Source organism: Pongo pygmaeus, chromosome 21, assembly GCF_028885625.2.
Source record: "Pongo pygmaeus isolate AG05252 chromosome 21, NHGRI_mPonPyg2-v2.0_pri, whole genome shotgun sequence".
Classification (NCBI taxonomy): Eukaryota; Metazoa; Chordata; class Mammalia; order Primates; family Hominidae; genus Pongo; species Pongo pygmaeus.
The window spans coordinates 30,721,949-30,737,072 of record NC_072394.2 but is presented as its reverse complement, the minus strand read 5'-3'; the positions used below and the strand labels follow the sequence as shown (position 1 = coordinate 30,737,072).

The window sequence follows — 15,124 nt, the reverse complement described above, 5'->3', positions numbered from 1 at the left end:
AGTTGATTAAAAGAGGTCTTTAGGGTGGGCTCTAATTTGATGTGACTGGTGTCCTTGTAAGAAAAGGAAATTTGTACACGCAGACATTAGAAACAAATACACAGAGGAATGACCAGGTGAGGATACAGTAAGATGGTGGCCATGTGCAAGCCAAGGAGAGAGGTCTCATAGGAAACCAAACTTGCTGACACTTTCATCTTGGACTTCTAGGCTGTAGAGCTGTGAGAAAATAAATTTCTGTTGTTGAACCCACCGAGTCTGTGATACTTTTATGGCAGCCCTACCAAAAGAATATAGACATTTAAGAAGGCTTGGTGCATTGCAGCATTTGGTAAATTATTGTGCATTTCGTTGTATTGTGCATGTAGTGCCATTACTGAGAAGAGCAGGATGGATGGGAAGCATCGAAACAAAGTAAAATACGAGCTGGCCAGTAACATATGGTACGATTTTGTGGTAGGTGAAAAAAGGATTCCAGAAGTAGAGTGCTTATGAAAGAAAAGCTCAGTAGTGTAAGAATTTTACACCAGTTTGACTTTAACAGAGAGTGAGTTCAACAGTGAAAGATGAGGTTGCAAATGTAGTTTAGGGACCCATATTAATTTCCTGGTGCTGCCCTAACAAAGTACCATAAACTCAGTGGCTAAAGACAGCAGAAATATATTGTCTGGCAGTTCTGGAGGCCCAAAGTCAAGGTGTTGGCAGTGTTGGTTCCTTCTTGGGGGGAATCTGTTCCATGCATCTCTCCTTAGCTTCCAAGAGCCCCATGTGTTATTTGGATTGTAAATGATCACTCAAATCCTCTGTCTTCACTTGGCATTTTCCCTGTGTCTGTTTTCACATGATTATCTTCTTATAAGGACACCAGTCATATTGGATTAGGGGCCCACAGTACTCCAGAATGACCTCATCTTTATTTAACTACATCTTCAACGACCCTATTTCCAAATAAGGTCACATCCTATGGTACTGGGGATTAGGACTTCATATCTTTTTTGGGGAGGCATAGTTCAACCCATAACAGGGGCCAAACTGTGAAGCATTTCCTATATATCAGTCCAGATATTTTCAAATCTATTGTTTATTCAGTGGGAAACCATTGAAAACTTTGAGCAGGATGAATCTAACACTTTAGGAAGCCTCCTGGGGGATGGGGTTGGAGAGATGTTAGCCGCACTGGGAGTCAGTAGAAGGCCTGGACCAGATCAGTGTTATGGAAAACCAGGATTCTGGGGCTCCCACTCAAGATATCCCCAACCCAAATCTTCAGACTGGAGACCCAGGACTGTTTTTTAAAAGCTCCCTCTCTCTCCCTGTGAGTCAGATGATTTAGCCTAGCTTGGATATAACACTGGGTGTGAGGTGATAGAGGCATGAAATGGGTTGATGGTTATGCAAGTAGCGAGACCAGAGAGAACCTGGGAAAAGAGACATTTTGAAAAAGTAGTATGTAAACTGGCACCGGAGAGTCTGAGACAGTGGTGGAATCCTTAACAGAAATAAGGATGTCTAGAGAATAAATTGGGTTTAAAGGGAAGGTAATTAATTTGGTTTACAGTGTAAGGTGATAGACAGTCAGCAGGCACTTGGAGAATGGTGATGTATGTTCAGAAGTGAGATAATGGAGGTGATAATCAAAACCCTTGGTTTTAATTTGAGCCTTTATGTGGGAGAAAGGATATGGAGAGAAGAACAGAAGATCAGGAAGCCAATACTGTAGACCCTCATTCCCTAGCCCCTGAAACAAATGGATTTGACTTCTCTGTCATGACACCTGGAACAAATGTGGCATTGCTTACTTACTTCCTTTGCCATGAACTCAGTGAAGGCAGGGACGGGTCTTAGCGTGTGTGTGTGTGTGTGTGTGTGTGTGTGTTAAGAGACTAGGTCTCACTCTATTACCCAGGCATGAGTGCCATGGCATGATCAAGCCTCAAACGAACCTCCTCCCTCAGGCCTCCTGAGTTGCTGGGACTACAGGCATGCACCAATGGTCGTGGCTTTTTAAAGGCATCATCTAGCACAGTGCCCGGCTTTTCAGTGGAAGTCTGTTGAATGACTGACTGACTGACTGACTTGGAAAATGAACACATCAACTTGAGAATAAGAACTTTGTCTTTTTTCTTCCTTGCATCCCTTAACATTTAATCCAATGCCTGGTCCTTAATAGGACCCAAATAAAATTTTGATATGTGAATGATAGAAGAAAAGCTAAAATTGAGTAGTCGTTGTGTCAAGAGAACCAGGAAACAGAGAAGCTTTTGAGAAATGAGTTAACCATAACATGTCAAATGCAAGTCAAGGAGAATGAAAACTGAGGGCAGGAATTAGATTTAATCAGGAGGTTATTTGTAGATTTGAGAACGAAGGATTTAAGAACATAATGAGGTTGTTAAGGGAGAATGAAGGAATTAAGATCATAATGAGGTCGTTAAGGAGAGGTGGAAAGTGAGGAAGTGAAAGCCAAGTACATCTTACACAGGTTTAGTAGTAATGAGGAAAAGAGAAGCTCATAGAGTTAGAGCTCTAAAAATCTGTTTAGGACATCTGTATCTATTTGTAAACAAAGGTGTATGAGGGCTAGGGATGGAAAAATGGAAAGTACCAGAAGGAAATGCATAATTTTAGGGGAAAGATCTCAAATGGGATCAAGAACATGGGCAGTAGCCTTAAAAAGGATGAGGGAATCTCTTCCTCTAGTCTGAAAAGGGAGAATAGAGGCTCTATAGAGGAAAGAGAGGTCATGTCCTCTTGTCAGCCATCTGCTCAGAGGGAGCTTGGGCTACTGTGCTAGAAACTGACATAGGAAACTGACAAAGGAAGGATATGTTTTCTGCACAGCACTGAGGAGTGTGATACTCCTAAGCAGTAGTTGGCAGCCTGAGATAGGAATGGTGGAACCAGATGGTAAGGATAATCCAGGAATCAGGATGACACTTTCTGTAGATTAGGGAGTTGTAGGCTGGGGGTGTACTTTTATTCACTCTTCTCTGATTCAGAGGTTTTATAATTTTCACTAACATCATTAAAAACAATATTGGATGCCTCCTACATGTTGGTTTTTATTTTAATGTTGGAAAAAGTAAAAACTACTATCCTGAGGTTTCTGGTTTTATTGGGGAGATAGATCATATATGTAAAAAGCAAGTTTAGCAAATGGCACATGGCATTATAGACTAAGTCCCAAATCAGTAGATTAGATAAATGTCAGAGAGATTACAATTATAGCAGTACACTTCGAGGTTCTTTTCCCAGTAGCTTATGAACATTTAAATTTTGTCACTTTTATAAATACATGCCTATTTGAGAGGTAAGAAAAGTACCATGTTGCTTTTAATTTGCTTTTCTTTGTTAGCAAAGAGGAATTTTTTCAGTTATCATTATTATTTTACTTTTTATGAATTGCCTATTCATAGCTTTTATCCGTCCTTCCATGGTTGTGTTTGTACTTACTAATTTGTAAATACCTCATTTAATAAGGTTATTTAACCTTTTGCCTGTAACATTTTGCAAGTGTTTTTTCTAGTTTGTTTTTTGGGGTTTTTTTGGTTTGTTGGTTGGTTGGTTGATTGGTTGGTTTTTGTTTTTGTTTTTTTGAGACAGATCATCACTCTGTTACCCAGGCTGTAATGCAGTGGCGCCATCTCTGCTCACTGCAACCTCCGCCTCCTGGGGTCAAATGATTCTTGTGTCTCAGCCTCCCAAGTAGCTGGGATTACAGGCGCACGCCACCACGCCCAGCTAATTTTTATAATTTCAGTAGAGGTGGGGTTTCACCATGTTGGCTAGTGTGGTCTCAAAACTCCTGACCTCAAGTGATTTGCCCCCCTCAGCCTCCCAAAGTGTTGGGATTACAGATGCAGCCACCATGGCCAGCCTTTTCTAGTTTTTTTAATTTAAACATTTTCTTTCAGGTTTCTTATTTTGATTTATTTTCAGTTTATGATGTTTTGTTGACACGTAAGAGTTTAAATATCTTAAGTATTAGAAACTATTAAATATTTATTTTTAATATTTAGGAAGGCTACCTCACCCTGAAAACTGACAAATATTTTCAAATGTTTTCTTCAAATTGTTTTATAGTTTATTGGTACTTATTTACATTCCATTGTATTATTTATTGTTATTTATATACTTAAAACTTTAAACCATTTTGGAATATTGCATGAAATAGAGACCTAATTTAATTTTTGCTGAATAGTTCAGCAGTTTCTAGTACTGTTTACTAAATAATCTATTAAAATTTTCTACAGATTCCTAAATGATTTTGTCCAGGCTGGAGTACAGTGGCACAATCATGGCTCACTGTGGCATCTATCTCCCCAGGCTCAGGTAATTGTCCCACCTCAGCCTCTCAAGTAGCTGGGACTACAGAAGTGCCACTACACCCAGCTAATTTTTGTATTTTTTTGTAGAGACTATATTTCACCATGTTGCTGAGCCTGGTCTCGAACTCCTGGGCTCAAGCGACCTGCCCACTTTGGCCTCCCAAAGTACTAGGATTACAAGGCATGAGCCACCGGGTATTTTTTATCATATTCCCAATACTTATGTATACAGACTTCCTTGTTTATAAATCTGTATCTGTACCATTGCCACATATTATTGTATTAATATAATCTCATAGTGCAAATACTTGTTCATTATTTGTTTTAAATAATGCCTAGACTACACTCACCTATTTGTATATGTGAACTTTTTTAAAAAACATTTTATTTTTTAATAATTTAAGACTGAAAAAGCTGCAATAGTACAGGTTCCCAGGTATACTTCACCCAAGGGCTTTCAGTTATAACCTTTTTTTTTTTTTTGAGATGGAGTCTCGCTCTGTCACCAGGCTGGAGTGCAGTGGCGCCATCTCGGCACACTGCAACCTCTGACTCCGTGATTTGAGCGATTCTCCTGTCTCAGCCTCCCGAGTAGCTGGAATTATAGGCACACGCCACCACACCCAGCTAATTTTTGTATTTTTGGTAGAGACAGGGTTTCACCATGTTGGCCAGGATGGTCTCAATCTCCTGACCTTGTGATCTGCCTGCCTTGGCCTCCCAAAGTGCTGGTATTACAGGTGCGAGCCACTGTGCCTGGCTGAATTATAACCTTTTACTCCCCCCACCCCCCCCCCAGACGAAGTCTTGCTCTGTCATCCAGGCTGAAGTGCAGTGGCATGATGTTGGCTCACTGCAACCTCCACCTCCAGGGTTCAAGCGATTCTCCTGCCTCAGTCTCCTGAGTAGCTGGGATTACAGGCGCCCACCACCATGCCCGGCTAATTTTTGCATTTTTAGTAGAGATGGGGTTTCAACATGTTGGCCAGGCCAGTCTCAAACTCCTGACCTCGGGTGATCCACCCACCTTGGCATCCCAAAGTGCTGGGGTTACAGGCATGAGCCACTGTGCCCGGTCTGTTATAACCTTTTATATAACCATAATACATTTTCAAAACCAGGAAGTTGATATTGGTATAATACTGTTAGCTAACAATAGACCTTGTTTGGATTTTTACCAGTTTTTACATTTATGTATATATGTATGTGTATACTACTGTAAAGTCTTATCAGATGTGTAAATTTGTGTAACCATAACCACAATCAGGATATAGAACTGTTCCATCACCACAAGGAAAAATCCCTTATGCTATTCCTTTAAAACAGTTAGACCTCTCCCCAACCCTAAACCTTGGCAACCACTGATCTATTCTCCATCACTGTAATTTTGTCATTTCAAGAGTGTTATAGAGACTGGATGCGGTGGATCACTTGAGGTCAGGAGTTTGAGACCAGCCTGGCCAACATGCTGAAACCCCTCATCTACTAAAAATACAAAAATTAGCTGAGCATGGTGGCGGGCGCCTGTAGTCCCAGCTACTCAGGAGGCTGAAGCAGGAGAATCGCTTGAACCTAGGAGGTGGAGGTTGCAGTGAGCTGAAATCACACCACTGCACTCCAGCCTATAGTCCCAGTTACTGGGGAGGCTGAGGTGGGAAGATCGCTTGATCCCAGGAGGCGGAGGTTGCAGTGAGCCAAGATTGCTCCACTGCACTCCAGCGTGGGTGACAGAGTGAGACCCTGTCTCAAATAAATAAATAGGCCCGGCGCGGTGGCTCACACCTGTAATCCTAGCAGTTTGGGAGGCCGAGGCAGGTGGATCACCTGAGGTTAGGAGTTCAAGACCAGCCTGGCCAACATGGTGAAACGCTGTCTCTACTAAAATACAAAAATGAGCCGGGCATGATGGTGGGTGCCTGTAATCCTAACTACTCGGGAGGCTCAGACAGGAGAATCGCTTGAACCTGGGAGATGGTGGTTGCAGTGAGCCGAGATCGCACCATTGCACTCCAGCCTGGGCAGCTGAGCAAGACTCCATCTCAAAAAAAAAAATTAAAAGGTTTCATTTCATTTTAGTCACAAGAAATACATTTAAAATATGCAAATCTCAAATCTATTAAATCTTTACAGACTGATTATTTCCAAATCAGAGCATATGTATTCAGTTTAATGCCAAATATTAGAGAAAACTGGAACACAGCAGCCTGTTTTTAGTGATCAGATGTTGCCCCTTAAGGCTGTGATGAAAGAGCTACGTGCCTTTGAAATCACCTTTTTTTTTTTTTTTTTGAGATGGAGTCTCACTTTTTTGCCCAGTCTAGACCCCAACGGCACAGTCTCAGCTCACTACAACCTCCGCCTCCCGGGTTCAAGCAATTCTCCTGCCTCAGCCTCCCGAGTTGTTGGGATTTCAGGCGCCCACCACCACACCCAGCTAATTTTTGTATTTTTAGTCGAGATGGTGTTTCGCCATGTTGGTCAGGCTGATCTCAAACTCCTGACCTCAGGTGATCTGCTTGCCTCAGCCTCCCAAAGTGCTGGGATTAGAGTGGTGAGCCACTGTCCCCGGCCCCTGAAATTACCTGTTCTGTAATGCTACTTTGTTCAATAAAAATAACACATTAATATCCTTTTTAAAAATACATACAATATATTGTTATTAACTGTAGTCACCATGATGTACAATAGATCTCTTGAACTTATTCCTTGTAACTGAATTTTGTGTCCTTTGTTCAGTATTTCCCCAATTCCCCTACCCACCAACCTCTAGTAACCACCGTTTTACTCTCTATTTCTATGAATTCAACTTTTTACATTCCACGTGTAAGTGAGATCATGTGATATTTGTCTTTCTATGTCTGGCTTATTTCGTTTAACATAATGTCCTCCAGGTTTATCCATGTTATCACAAACGACAGAATTTATTCTTTTTTTTAAGGCTGAATAGTGTTCCATTGTGTATGTATGCCACATTTTCCTTCTCCATTCATCCATCAATGAATGAAAACACTTAGGTTGATTTGATATCTTAGCTATTGTGAATAATGCTGCAATGAACATAGTAGTACAGATATCTCTTCAACATACCCATATTAATTATATCCTTTAGATATATATCCAGTGGGGGAATTACTGAATCATATAGTAGTTCTATTTAAATTTGTTTTTGTTTTTTAATTTTGTTTGTTTAGAGACAGGGTCTCGCTCTGTCACCAAGGCTGTAGAACAGTTCTGCAATCATAACTCACTGTAGGCTCAAGTGATCTACTTCAGCTTCGCTACTACAGGCACATGTCACTATAGTCAGCTAATTCTTAAAAATTGTTGGTAGAGTCCAGGTGTGGTGGCTCACACCTGTAATCCCAGCAATTTGAGGGCCTAGGCAGGTGGATCACCTGAAGTCAGGAGTTTGACACTAGCCTGACTGCCATGGTGAAACCCCGTCTCTACTAAAAATACAAAAAAATTAGCCGGGCGTGGCTGCGCATGCCTATGATCCCAGCTACTTGGGAGGCTGAGGCAGGAGAATCACTTGAGCCTGGGAGGCAGAGGTTGCAGTAAGCCAAGATCTCGCCATTGCACTCCAGCCTGGGCGACAAGAGTGAAAATCCATCTTAAAAAAAAAAAAATCATTTGTAGAGACAGGGTCTCACAATATTGACCAGTCTGGTCTCAAACTCCTGGCTTCAGGCAGTCTTCCTGTCTTGGCCTCCCAAAGTGCTGACATTACAGCCATGAGCCCCTGCACCCAGCCTTATTTTTAGTTTTTTGAGGAACCTCCATACATGTTTTCCATAATGGCTGTACTTATTTACCTTCTCATCTTATTGTATAATGGTGCATATCTCAGAATGTGTCCTTACTGAGTGGCACATAACTATATTTGAAGTAAGTTTCTTATAGATAGCATATAGTTGGGTTTTTTTTTTCTTTTCTTTTTTTTAATAGAGACAGGGTCTTGCTATGTTGCCCAGGCTGGTCTTGAACTCCTGGGCTCAAGCAATATGCCTGCCTGGGCCTCCCAAAGTGTTGGTATTCTAGGCATGAGCCACCATGCCTGGCCTAGGTCTTTTTTTTTTGAGACAGGGTCTCACTTTTGTCACCCAAGCTGGAGTGCCATGGTGCAATCATGGCTCACTGCAGCCTCAACCTCCTAGGCTCCATCAGCCCTCCACCTCAGCCTCCTGAGTAGCTGGGATTACAGATGCATGCCATCACGCCTGGCTAATTTTTGTTTTGTTTGGGGTTTTTTTGGTAGAGACAGGGTTTTGCCGTGTTGCCCAGGCTGGTCTCGAATTCTTGGGCTGAAGTGATCCACCTACCTTGGCCTCCCAAAGTGCTGGGATTACAAGCATAAACCATTACACCTGGTCTAGTTGAGTTCTTTTTTAAAAGAATCAGTTCTACTAATTTCTTTTAGTTGGTATGTATAAACCATTTATATTTAATGTAATTATTGATACTTTGGATTTAAATTTGCCATTTTTGTTTCGTTCATTATTTTTGTTCTTCTGTTTCCCCTTTCCTGTTTTACAATGGGTTCCTTGAACATTTTTTAGTATTTCATTTTGAGTATATCTCTTTATAAAGTTTTTTGTGTGATTGCTCTAGGAATATATATGTAGATAACTTATTACAGTCTATTAATATCAACTTTTTACCACCTTAAGTAGAATGTGGTTAGTTTTAGTAGAAGGAACCTTTTAGTTCCTTCTACCTTTCTTCTTCTTTTTTTTTTTTTTTTGAGACGGAGTCTCACTCTGTCACCAGGTTGGAGTGCAGTGGCGTGATCTCAGCTCATTGCAATCTCTACCTCCTGGGTTCAAGCCATTCTCCTGCCTCAGCCCCTCCAAGTAGCTGGGACTACAGGCGCATGCCACCACACCCAGCTAATTTTTGTATTTTTAGTAGAGATGAGGTTTCACCATGTTGGCCAGGATGGTCTCGATCTCCTGACCTCGTGATCTGCCAGCCTCGGCCTCCCAAAGTGCTGGGATTACAGGCATGAGCCATTGTGCCTGGCACACCTTCCTTCTTTATGGTACAGTTGTCTTAAATATTACCTCTACATACAAGGAGAACCACATCAGGGACTGCTATAATTTTTACTTTCAACCATCAAACATAATCTTTAAAACTCAAGAGAAGAATTGCTTAATTGGTGTATGTATGTGTGTATGTATATGAATAAACATACATATATGCATAACATATATATGGATATATGCATATATAGACACACACACACACACCCTTTCCATTGCTTTTTCTTTACTTCTATTTGAGGTTTTCTTCTGTTATCATTTACTTCCTTTCTGATAGAGTTTCTTTAGCCATTCTTTTCAAAGCTGATCTGTTGGTGACACATTTTTAGTTTTGTTCATCTGCCAGTATTTTTATTTCATTTTTATTTCTGAAGGATATTTTCACTGTCTATAGAATTTTAGCTTGATAGTTATTTTCTTTCAGCATTTGAAAAATATTGTATCCATCCTTGTGGTTTCCATGGTTCCTGATGAAAAATCTGTTGTCTTTCAAATTGTTGTTCTCCTATAAGTGATATGTTGTTTCTCTCGAATTGATTTCAGGACTTTTCTTTAGTTTTTAGAAGTTTGATTCTGCAAGTTTATATCTAAATTTGAGGCCAAGTGTGATGGCTCATGCCCATAATCCCAGCACTTTGAGTGGCCAAGGTAAGAGGATTTCATGAGCCCAGGAGTTTGAGACCAGCTTGGACAACATAGTGAGACCCCACCTCTAAAACAGATAGATAGATAGATAGTTGATTTTGTTTTTGTTTTTTTCTTTTTTTGAGACGGAGTCTTGCTGTGTCGCCCAGGCTGGAGTGCAGTGGCTCGATCTTGGTTCACTACAACCTCCGCCTCCTGGATTCAAGCAATTCTCCTGCGTCAGCCACCCAAGTAGCTGGGATTACAGGCACCTGCCACCACACCCAACTCATTTTTTGTATTTTTAGTAGAGATGGGGTTTCACCATGTTGGCCAAGCTGGTGTCGAGCTCCTGACCTCAGGTGATCCCCCTGCCTCGGCCTCCCAAAGTGCTGGGATTACAGGTGTGAGCCACTGCACCCAGTAGACAGTTTTTAGCCATTATTTCTTAAATTTTTTTTTTTTCATTTCTCCATTCATTCTCTTACTCTTGGGACCCTGATAGCATGAATGTTAGATCTTTGTTATTATCCCACAGGACTTTGAAACTGTGTTCATTTCTTTTCAATCTACTTTCTTTCTTGTACAGATTGGATGATTTCCATTCATTTAAGTTTACTAATTGTTTCCTTTATCATTTCTCTTTTGCTGTTGAGCCCATCCAGTGGGTCTTTTTAATTTCAGAAATTTTACTTTTAAAAATTCCATTTGGTACTCCTTATGTCTTCTATATGCTGAGTGTTTATAATGTCTTGTTTGAGCAGTTTCATGAGCGCTGTTTTAAATTCTTTTCAAATAATTCAAAAATCTATATTATCTTGGTATTGTCATCTGTTGATTGCCTTTTTTCATTCAAGTTGAGATTTTCATGTTCCTGGTATAATGAGTAATTTTGGATTGCATCCTGGCAGTTGGAATATTGTGCTATGAGATTCTGGTTCCTGTTTAAATTTTTATATTTAACAGTCAACCTGTTTAGGTTTAGAACACATACCCTGGCCCACTTTTGTTGACTGCGGTTCAGTTTTCAGTCTTGTTTTACTCTTCTGGTCTGTGCTACCAAGAGGCCAGTCTGAAATTTAGGTGTTATTCCAGAGCAGTGTTCAGTTCTTATGCCTTTTGCTGTGTTGTTTCTGGTCATTTTTACACATGGGTTGCTCAGAGGCACTTTTAGGATTTCATACACAGATTCAGAGAATTCATTTCTCTAGCTCTCTCCTCTCCATAATCCTTTCCCAATTCTGTAGTTTTGCTGGGATTAGGACTCCATCTGGTTATTCCAGGATAGAGAAAGATGACTTCACCCACATTCTCTGCAGCTGTAACATGGAGAAGAGGGAAAAGGCGTTCCACCTCATTATGGCAGAGTTGTGTTGGAAGGCAGAATGCTGTTCACAATTTCTGGGCCACAGTGTCTGGTGAGGAAAAGGAGGGGTACCTCCTCCCCTTTTAGTTTGCCTGGTCAAAATGTTTTTGTCTGCTGAGCTGCCCCTTTCCCAGTTCTTTACCTAGAGAGGGCAGGCTTTTCTTGGCACTTTCTTGTCTGTGCTTACTGGATCTTTCAGATTGTGGCTTCAGAGCTTGGGCTAGGACATATTAGAAGTCAAACCAAACCAAACAAAAAAGTAGGGAGCTTCCTGTTGGGTCAGTCCTCATGTCCCCTGGTCCCTTGCCAATCTACCTTCTTTTTTCTGCTTTTCAGAATTTTTCTGTCACTTGTGTCATGAATTTCATCTAGAATGTTCTGTTATAATCGGTGGGAAGGGCTGGGCGCGGTGGCTCACTCCTGTAATCCCAGCACTTTGGGAGGCCAAGGCAAGCGGATCACCTGAGGTGAGGAGTTGGAGACCAGCCTGGCCAACATGGTGAAACCCCGTCTCTACTAAAAATACAAAAAAAATTAGCCGGGCGTGGTGGAGAATGCCTGTAATCCCAGTTACTTGGGAGGCTGAGATAGGAGAATCGTTTGAACCCAGGAGGTGGAGGTTGCAGTGAGCCGAAATCGCGCCACTGCGCTCCAGCCTGGGCAACAAGAGCAAAACTCCGTCTCAAAAAAACAACAAAAAAAAATCAGTGGGAGGAATAGGGTGGAATATGCTTACTCCATCTTTTCCTGAACTGTAAATCCCTGCTGCAATTTTAAATTATGAACTTTAGTTCCAGTAGTTTTTTTTAACCTATGTACATAGTCTTACAAATAACAGTTAAGGGGTTTTCCCCCAATAATTATGTTTTGTTTTCTTTTTTTTTTTTTTTTTTTTTTTTAAAAGAGGCCGGGTCTCGCTGTATCACCTAGGCTGGACTTGAACTCCTGTGCTCAGGCAATCCTCCTTCCTCAGCCTTCCAAGTATCTGGGACTACAGGCATATACCCTCATACCTAGCTGTTTTCTTATCCCATTATCTACTTTTAGAATAGGGATTGGCAAACTATAAGCTGTTTCCCATATCCAGCTCACTGCTTATTTTGGTATGGCAGAGAAGCTCAGAATAGGTTTTCCTTTTTTTTGGAGACAGGTCTCACTTTGTCACCCAAGCTGGAGTGCATTGGTTTAAACACAGCTCACTTCAGCCTTGACCTCCCAGGCTCATGGGATCCTCCTGTCTCAGACAGAAAAAGAGAGAGAGAGAAAAAAGAAATTATATGAAATTCAAATTTCAGCATTTTATTAGAATATGCCATGTTCATTTGTTTATATATTGTCTATGGCTGCCTTCATGGTACGACAGCAGAGTTGAGTAGTTGAAGCAGAAACTTAATTGCCAGCCCTTTTTCCAGATGATTTGTAAATCCTAGAAGTGAAACCATCGTCCCTTTCTTGTCCTGCTTTAGTGATACTGATATTTCAAGATAGATAATTTTCTCGGGTGAAAGTTTCTTTTGTTTCTGGTTTCTAGGTATTTGTGAGATATTTCTCTCACAAAACTGGTTCTTTTCTTCTGTTTTTTTGTTTTTTTGTTTCTTTGTTTTTTTGAGACAGAGTCTCGCTCTGTCACCCAGGCTAGAGTGCAGTGGCACGATCTCAGCTCACTGCAACCTCTGCCTCCTGGGTTCAAACAGTTCTCCTGCCTCAGCCTCCCTAGTAGCTGGGATTACAGGTGCCTGCAACCATGCCAGGCTAATCTTTGTATTTTTAGTAGAGATGGGGTTTCACCATGTTGGCCAGGCTGGTCTTGAACTCCTGACCTCACGTGATCCGCCCTCCTTGGCCTCCCAAAGTGCTGGGATTACAGGCATGAGCCACTGCGCCTTGTCTCTTTTCCTGTGTTATCTGACTTACTGGATGGCATCTGTTAGGTAAATCAGAAACCAAAGAGGAGTAGCATTCAGCACTCCCTGTCACCCCAAGAGTAAATCTATTATCACACTCCGTGCAGTTTACTTCCTGAATATCTCCTTACTTGTAACACTTTTGTGTCTCCACCAGTAACTTCTAACTGGACTGTCCACATCCAGTGCTATATTCTCTACACCCGGCTAAATGAAGTGTTCATTCCAAAATGCAGGGCAGGGAGGTCACTGTCATGCTTCTGTTCTTCAGAGGCTTCTTAATGCTTATGGGACAAAGAAAAATCACCCTTGTGTGGCCCTACCCTGTATACATCTCCAGCTTCCTGGCACCTGCTCCCCCTTACTCTTTATACTTCAGACACAGTGGCTTCTTTCAGACCCTGCTCCTACCCTTTCTGAGGTTACTGACTGGCATGGAGTTCCCTGCCCTCCTTATTGCCTCCCTGATTCCTGTTCATCTTCTTGTTAGCTCAGGAATCAGTGCCTTAGGGAGGCCTTGGCTGAGCTCCCTGACTAGGTCAAATTTTCTTCTTCTGTAGGCTCTTAGAGTCCTATAATTCTCTTTTCCATCACTTCTCGTATTTGTCTGTGAGGTGATTTGTTTAATGTCAGTTTTCTGCTACTAGACTGTAAGCTTCATGAAGATAGGGATTCTGTTAGAATTCGTTCACTATTTTTAGTAGAAGGAACAGGGCCTAGCACATAGTAAATACTGAGTAAGTGGGTTATTTCCCCAATGATTGCCTTTTTAAAGAAAACCAGTTCTGTAAACCAGCATTCATCAGGCTTATCATATGGCTTTTTATATTTTGAATTATTTTTGTGAGGATTTTTATTAATATGTTTCCCAATAATGGACCATGGTTAAATTTTTGAAGTAAGCCTTACTTGATCAGGTTGTGGTATAATTATAACATATGCTGCTTTTTCTTTGCTAGGATTTTAAGATTTTGCAGTTAAAGTTATTTTCTTTTTTGTGTGCTTTGTCAGATTTTGACATCAGTGTTATACTAGTATTTTCATGGCTTATTTTATTCCATTCTTTTATTTTCAACTTTTCTATATCCTTAAGCTTAAAAATGTCTCTTTTAAACAGCATATAATTGAGGGCTTTTATTATTAGGCTTTATAATTTTTGTATTTTAATTGGAGCATTTAGTTTGTTTAATATAGTTAATATATTCTTTGCTTTCTATTTTCCTCAAAGATTTGAATAGAACAAAAGGCTGACCTCCCCCAAGCAAGAGGGAATTCTCTGGCAGTCTGCCTTTGCACTTGAATTGCAACTCCTCCCTGAATCTCCAGCCTGCCAGCCTCTTCTACTATGAGTCAATTCCTTAAAATAAATCTATATGATATATATTTAATATAATTAATATATAACGTGGCTACTACCTAGTAGAATTAATTTATACTTCATATGACATACAATTGCAGTAGTACCTTCTTATCTGGGGGAAGCATTATATTCCAAGACCCCCAGTGGATGCCTGAAACCACAGATATATATTTCCCTATACATACATAGCTGTGATAAAGCTTAATTTATAAATTAGGCACAGTAAAAAATTAACAATAACTAATAATAAAATACAATACTTATAATAATATGCCAGCATGTTCCTTTTTCTCTTTTTTCTTGCTTTTTGGATTGATAGACTTTTTTACTATCCTAGCTTTTTTCTCTCTTGCCAAGTTATAGACCCTGTTCTTTTAGTGGCTACCCTACAGATTACAACACATAGCCTACATGTATCACATTAATGTAATTGATATATTAGTACATTTGTTCTTAGACAATACAAAGATCTTGGAACACTTTTAACTGCTTTTATC

General features: G+C 40.6%; 1 protein-coding gene across 6 annotated transcripts in view; it reads left to right on the top strand.

Annotated features, from left to right (window-relative positions):
- Positions 1-15,124, top strand: part of PTPRA (protein tyrosine phosphatase receptor type A) — a 171,567-nt gene that overhangs the window by 60,052 nt on the left and 96,391 nt on the right. Inside the window, exon 2 of one of the 6 annotated variants that reach the window (XM_063659539.1) lies at positions 4,254-4,332. The exons of the other annotated variants lie outside the window; for them this stretch is intronic. The gene's annotated coding sequence lies outside the window, so the exon portion shown is untranslated. The remainder of the gene's footprint in view (positions 1-4,253; positions 4,333-15,124) is intronic. 6 annotated transcript variants of the gene reach the window in all.